The sequence below is a fragment of the Mustela erminea genome, chromosome 4, assembly GCF_009829155.1.
Source record: "Mustela erminea isolate mMusErm1 chromosome 4, mMusErm1.Pri, whole genome shotgun sequence".
Lineage (NCBI taxonomy): Eukaryota > Metazoa > Chordata > Mammalia > Carnivora > Mustelidae > Mustela > Mustela erminea.
This window is the reverse complement of record NC_045617.1, coordinates 60,359,981-60,366,686: the sequence shown is the minus strand read 5'-3', so window position 1 is coordinate 60,366,686 and position 6,706 is coordinate 60,359,981.

Here is a 6,706-nt window from a genome sequence, read left to right as displayed (position 1 = left end):
CACTGGTTAGCAGATTCCATGTAAAATTAAAATGTAGGGGTGCCTGGGTGGCTCAGTGGGTTAAGTCTCTGCCTTTGGCTCAGGTCATGATCTCATCGTCCTGAGATCCAGCCCCGCATTGGGTTCTCTACTCAGCAGGTAGCCTGCTTCCCCCTCTCTTTCTGCCTGCCTCTCTGCCTACTTGTGATCTCTCTCTCTGTCAAATAAATAAATAAAATCTTTAAAAAAAAAATAAAATGTAATAAAACATATGTTTCATCGAGTCCTAAATACAAAGAGAGACATAGAGTGTCCTAATGTTAAATATGCCATTGGAGTAGTCAAAACTAATCACTGTACCTTGTAGATTTTATAATAAATAAGTTTGACAAAAGCAATTTCAAAGTATCTGAATTAATAATATCTTGAGGAGGAGACGGGAATAGAAGAATTTTGTTTTCATAGTCTAGCACTGTTTTGAACTATTTCTGTATTGAATTCCCTTATACTCAATTAAAAAGCATGAAAAGTCTGCTCTATTTCTTGTACTGAAACAAATAATTTCAGGTTTCTACTTATGTATTTATTGCACTTACAACAATATAAGTTACTTTATTTTAAAGCAATACACAATTTCAAAGTCAACTTTGATATATTTCTGTTAAAAAAAGAAGGAAGAAAGAGGAGAGAAGAAAGAAAGAAAGAAAGAAAGAAAGAAAGAAAGAAAGAAAGAAAGAAAGAAAGAAAGAAAAGAAAGGAAGAAAGAAAGAAAGAAAATCAAAAAGAACTTTTAAGGATCCAGAATTTTCACAATGCCACTGTAAAGGGAAAAAAGTAAGTGTTTTGTTTTCCCTAGATATATTTCCATAGTACTCGTTTTTACCTGACTTTTAGACTGTTTCTTTAAAAAAGAAAAAAAGTTAAGTCATTCCATTTGGTTTCTATAGTAACAAAAACTAATTTCTGGCTTTCTTCATGAGCTATGATCATGCTGAAACCAAAGAGGACTCATGGGTCTTGCAAAATTCATAAAGTTCTGAACAAATAGGACTGCCATCTTCTGGCATTCATCTGAAATGACATATAATTGTATCAATTCTGCCTCCTAACCTTAAGATTTCCCCCCTCATATTTCCTTCTGTTATTTTTAACACAGCGTAATGATGTGGCACAGTTCAGATAGTTCTTGGGTGACCTCATTAAGTTGCAAATAAGCCTTTTTGTCCCAAAGGGAACATGAAGAAGTGAGGATATCTTAATGCAAATATTTGTCCCAGAAAGTTGGAAGATAAATACACTGGGAACTGAAAGAATCAAAATCCTTCCATTTCTTTCAAGAGGTTATTTAATTGTTGTAGATTTAAAACAATTCACAGCCCAAGCCACGAGGTTCAGAAGGAAATTCTACCAGTGATTACTCTGGCAGAGCTTTTCTCTCCAGGAAGGAATGGAAGAAGGACTAATGGAAGAGGGCATCTAGGACCAGGGGACTTCCTCCCGCCCTCTTCAGCTGACAGCCGTGAGTTATGAGGTGTTACTGAGTGAAACAGAGTTACCGTAAGAGCTGTCCAAATAACTTATGGCACTGAATCACAACACCATCTTCGGGAGATAATTCATGTCACCAGTGAATGTTCAGTAATATGGATTTTCTCCAAAACACCATATTTAACAGGCAGCACCATTAATGGCAGAGTGAATTATTTAATAGAATTGAACTATACTCTAACATGGAACAAGAGCTGATTAAAATGTATGCATAGTTGATAAAACCATTTAAACTAAATACTGGTTGTGGGTAGCAAATAATAATAGGTCCAAAATGTTAAAAGATGCCAGCCAAATCAAAGATTAACGAGGGTAAAGAATAATCTAATTAGAACGTGCCTATATTTCAATACTGCCTTTTTATTATTATAGACTTAATAGTAAATTAAACTTTAAATGAATACGGCAGATATTATTCTATCAGAATAGTTTATGGTTGCAATATCTGTTCTTTACAATATTAGGCACAATAAATAATTACTTGAATAAATGATTCTCTTACTCTAATATTGATAAGATATTAACATTCTTAAAAGAGAATATCCTTCTAGATTAAGTCTAATGCAGTTGGGAGTTTCAGACTCACAAAGTAAAAATGATTCCATGAAACCTTTAATTTATGAATTAAAGACTCTATGTAGTCTGTCCCAAATAGGAGTTAGAAGCTGCTCATCAATAATAGATTAATTGAGATAACTATGGAACATTATAATATGCAGTAGTATTAGTAAAATATTGATTCCATTTGAACAATATTACTACCATTTGCCTCAAGCAAAACTGGCTCTAAAAGACCAAAACGAGACTTTAAAGCATTCTCCCCAGATGACGCCTCCATGAGAAGAGTCAAAGCACTATAATTAGCCACTGGTTTTGGCTCCACGATCAATGTGACATTCTGTCCCAGGAAGAATCCCCACCTCTGAACCACGGTTAATTGCATCTGGTCAGTTTACCTTGTGTGACTATGGACATTTCCCTGTAATTGTTAATGCTACTGAATTTCTCTGCACTATATAAACAATGACTTTCTTTCTCTGAAATTTCACTTTCAGAGTGCCCTTGCACTCTTTCCAGATCAAGTTATTTTCCATTTCACAGTTGGCTTCAATAAAAGAACTAATTATACCTGTCAGAAGTCACATATACAGGCAATTTAAAAGGAAAGAGTAAGTGCCTAGTACAACTCTATGTATCCTATTGAATATTCTGTGTCCTCTATTTATCTTGAAGTTACCTTTCGCACTCACCATCTTCTTTGTATTTCCACTTCTAGTACCCTTAATTCAGGTCTTCACAGATGTTTTTCTACACTGTTCCAGGCAATAATCTTCACCTTTCCCTAACAACTTCTCCCCTCTACAAACGGTCCTCCATACTACTTTCATATTAGTCACCTGAAAGAACAACTCTGATTAAGTCATCCCTTTGCTCAAAGTTAACAATTGCCTTTAACTTGTAACACGGAATCCAGTCCTGGCATGTTTTACAAATGTTCCCAGTCTGACAGCAGCTTACCTTCCTAAATCTCCGCTCTACAATTCCATCTGGAGAGTTATGTTGTGGCCAAAATAGACCGCTTATCATTTCCAAAACTTGCCTACTGTATCTTATTTCTTCCACCTGACGTTACTTCATCTCAGGTCTTACTTACTATCTTGTAACTATCTTCAAGACCTTGCCTGGATGCATTCAAAATAGTATAATTATTAGAGCTTCTTGTTAGCTCCACCTGGAAGAAGATGAATCCCTTCAGTCAGCTACAAAATCAACTCTCATTCACTCTTTTTTTTTTTAAGATTTTATTTATTTATCAGAGAGAGAGAGGGAGAGTGAGCAAGCACAGGCAGACAGAATGGCAGGCAGAGGGAGAAGCAGGCTCCCTGCCGAGCAAGGAGCCCGATGTGGGACTCGATCCCAGGACGCTGAGATCATGACCTGATCCAAAGGCAGCTGCTTAACCAACTGAGCCACCCAGGCGTCCCTCATTCACTCTTTTATTCATAAAGTCAATAAACACTTGTGAAGGACATACTACACTCCAAGCCTCATGACAGGCCTTAGGGAAGGAGTTATGCCAACAAGATACCTGCCTTCATGAAACTCACAGTCGGGTAAGCAAACAGACTGTACACAAGGTAATAAATAAATAAGAAGCCTATAAATTGGTACAAATTCTATAAAGAAAATAAATATGATGGTACAAGTGTGAGAGGTCATTTTATCTAGGGTAACAGAAAAGACTGCCCTGAAAGAATGACAATTAAGCTGACACTTCCAGAGTAAGCAAAAACTGGCTTATGAAGTGCTCAAGATGATCATTTCAGCTGAAGAAACAAGAGCAAATCCTGGATATTAATGGTTTGGTACACTTTCAAAAGTCCAGGGGAAGTGTTTAATAGGATACGAGGTTAACTTAGAGATTTTGTTCTATCAGGCTGTGCAGTTCATGGATAGAGTTTGGGTTTTGTTTTAGGAGCGATGGAAAAACAGTGACGTTTATTCATAATGGAATCCTTTCATTAATTCAACATTTATTAAGTACCCACTTTATATCAGGAATATTGCTGGCTTGGGTGCCTGGGTGGCTCAGCAGGTTAAGCCTCTGCCTTTGGCTCAGGTCACAATCTCATAGTCCAGGGATCCAGCCCCGCATCAGGCTCTCTGCTCAGCATGGAGCCTGCTTCCTCCTCTCTCTCTCTCTCTGCCTGCCTCTCTGCCTACTTGTGATCTCTCTCTGTCAAATAAATAAATAAAATCCTAAAAAAAAAAAAAAAAAGGAATACTGCTAGCTCCTTTAAACATATGGATATTTTCTGTTTTCTTGGTTATTGTAGTTCTCCTATACTTTTCTATAAGGCCCATGAGGACTGACACTGACTAGTCAGTATATTTTACTGACTAGTAAAATATACTGACTATACTTTTTTAAATATAATTTACAGTATATTTTACTGTATATTTTATAATTTATACTAGTCAGTATAAATTATTTGTTCTTGCCTAGTTTTCCACTTTCCATTAATTTGGGGGAATAAATATTCCTCTCCAAGATTTCCCTACCACTGGAGTTAATCGCTATCTGTTGCTGACAATTAAGATGTCTCTGTTCATGTCTGTTTTATTTACACTGTATACCCAGGACCTAATAGAGCAGAGAGTACATACTTGTTGCTACATAAATACTTATCGAAATCAAATTTTATGCTATTTCATGTAGAAAACACAAATCTAAGGACAGTTGCTATAATCCCCCACCAAAAAAGAAAAAAGAAAAGTAATCAAATCAATATAGTTGAAGGCTTTCTCTGGACAAGTTAAGGCAAAGAGGCTTACTATAAGACCTTGATCTTAGTCACAGAGAGATTGCAAAATCCAGGAAACCAATGATTTTCTATCTGGCCGGGGTTCCAATCATTTGGGGACTGTGAGATTAAAATCAACATCCTCAAACATAAGTAGTCATAATAGACCACTGTGCAGAGTAACGATTGGTTTACAGGAGTTTCATAGACTTAAAACGTATTGTTTGTACATGTCTTTCTTACTATTTGGGTCTGTTAAGCAGTTGTCACAATAAAGTGCAAAAACATCTTGGGAAGCTTAAACTTGAGGTCACCAAAAAAAGATTTTCATCTGTAAGTTAAATAATAACAACAACAACAAAAAAGGAAAAACTATCAAGAAAAATATTCTGATGTTGAAGCTATACACTGCCATGCATTACCAAGAAAGCTATACAGTTGTTTCTTATGAAGATGTTAAAGATAAGATACCACAATTATCTTACCAGTAGTTTAGATGTCATCTTACACCCAGATAAAGCTCTGACACAGATTATGATTGTAGTGATCTGTGGTTGTTTATGAAGCTAATACAATGAATCTATAAAAAACCACCATATGCAAACTTGCTCATCAATGCTACAATTTAAATGCCATTTTACCACGAAAAATTTAGAGATAGGAATAGTATTAGAATCTACATTAGACCAACAAAGGACAGTCCTGAGTTATTCTGAGGTGTTAGACTTCACATTTATCCCATGGTTAATTATTTCCCCCCTCAGTAGTGTTTTACCAAAGTCTGATTCTGGGCAACTTTATTTTTGTTTTTGTTACTAAGCATAACAAGATGACAAAAAAGGAAAAAGACCAACCATGTTCATTGTCACCTATATTTTCTGTAAGTCAATGAAATAGTCTCTCTCGATCAACAAAACATCTGGCACCCAGATGGAGGAAAAAAAAAAAAAGAATTACATTTCTAGCCTTTCTCAGTGCTATTACTTAGTTATATACTGCATTTTTAAGCAGCATGCATCTCAATGAATGAAAGAAGTGAATGTGGAAAGGTGGGAGATTGTTTGTAATAATACATACTATATAATACTTAAATAATATGAACTATGGAATTTACAGCATTCAGAAGTTCAGAATTTTCAATTCAATAACTATATCAGAAAAGCAGATACTCAAAATAGCAAATGTCCACACCTGGCCCAAAGTCTCTGGCCTCTGCATTCTAATCAGTTGAATATAACCAACCATAAGCATTTAATTCAGAAAGTATTTGACAGGGCGCCTGGGTGGCTCAGTGGGTTAAGCCGCTGCCTTCGGCTCAGGTCATGATCTCAGGGTCCTGGGATCTAGTCCCGCATCGGGCTCTCTGCTCAGCCGGGAGCCTGCTTCCCTCTCTCTCTCTCTGCCTGCCTCTCCATCTACTTGTGATTTCTCTCTGTCAAATAAATAAATAAAATCTTTAAAAAAAAAAAAGAAAGTATTTGACAGGCATTCATAACTTTTATAAATTATCTTCAAAAACTAATTTATCCATACTATGGATAGCATTAAGAATACAATCTGAGATTATATTACACAGTGACTCTTTTCAAACTATTTCTCAATTAGTGGAACAATCAAGCAAAATAGAATGTAGCCAGTTTTTAGTTGTAAGTTCCTAAAAAGGGAAGAAATTTTCATGAAGACATAGTGGGAGTCAGTTTATTACTATCCATCTATAGAAGAGTTATGGTCCCACATCACCAAGTGGCTGCTTTTACCTGCAAGAAGGACTCTTGCAGTACACAAAAAGGTGTTTCCTGATGACCAACCATGAGCTTGCTTCTCACCTCAAACCACAGAGCATTTAAGATTAAGGCAAATTCTAAAGCATGAGC